We start from the raw sequence: 1148 nt of genomic DNA, 5'->3' as shown, positions 1-1148 counted from the left end.
GTGGGGACCTCCTTCAATGTTTGTCCTTACCCCAGGAAGGATTGTAGGGAGGATGAACCAGACTTCTCTGTTTGCCCTTTATCCCTAAGTGGACCGAGGATCTAAATTGGTTGTTCCTTCTTCCTCATCCCCTCTGTCCCTATGTGCACCCCATTTGGCTCCTCCCCTTGACATCTGCGGGTTTACCATCCCACTTCCCTTCTTCAAAATCACAGCAACCACTCTGGCCGGTTGGCTCAGTGGTAGAGCGTCGGCCTGGCGTGCGGAAGTCCCAGGTTCGATTCCCGGCCAGGGCACACAGGAGAAGCGTCCATCTGCTTCTCCACCCCTCCCCCTCTCCTTCCTCTTTGTCTCTCTCTTCCCCTCCCACAGCCAAGGCTTTATTGGAGCAAAGATGGCCCGGGCGCTGAGGATGGCTCCATGGCCTCTGCCTCAGGCGCTAGAATGGCTCTGGATGCAACAGAGCAACACCCCCTGGTGGGCATGCCAGGTGGATCCTGGTCGGGCGCATGCGGGAGTCTGACTGCCTCCCTGTTTCCAGCTTCAGAAAAATACAAAAAAAAAAAAACAAAAAAAAAACCAACAACAAAATCACAGCAACCACTGGGGTCAAATTCAGGTTTTCTAGGCCCTCAGTCCACCCTGTCCATCTCTACCTTTGTTGCTTCAACCCAGCCCCTCCCAGTTTTGCCTGAGGTATATTAGCAGGAGAAATATATTGGTACCAATACTAATATGAAGAAGAAAAGCCTTAGACACAGTGGTGGGATTCAAATAATTTAACAACCAGTTCTCTGCCCAAGTGACCGTTTTAAGTAAAAAAAAAAAATATACCAAAGGTAGTTTATTGCATGTATTAAATACTTAAGTATAAGAGGTATACAAAACTAGATTGAGTTTTAAAATATTAATGAAAAAATATTAAATAATACCTGACAAAAAAACAATAAAACTGTTATTTCCATATTGCTTCGATTGGCATCCTCACTTGTAATATTTTCACCTATGGACAGAATGAACAGCTTAGAATATGCTGTTGCACAGATGAACGTTAAAAGAGTAAGGACTGTAAATCTGTGATTTCCACATTGGGCAGCTACCCAGACACCCACCTTAGAGAGAACCCTGATTACAAATGCCATTTTAAC

This window comes from Saccopteryx bilineata, chromosome 4 (assembly GCF_036850765.1).
Source record: "Saccopteryx bilineata isolate mSacBil1 chromosome 4, mSacBil1_pri_phased_curated, whole genome shotgun sequence".
NCBI classification, from domain to species: Eukaryota; Metazoa; Chordata; class Mammalia; order Chiroptera; family Emballonuridae; genus Saccopteryx; species Saccopteryx bilineata.
The sequence above is the reverse complement of the archived record's forward strand: the minus strand, read 5'-3'. Positions refer to the sequence as shown.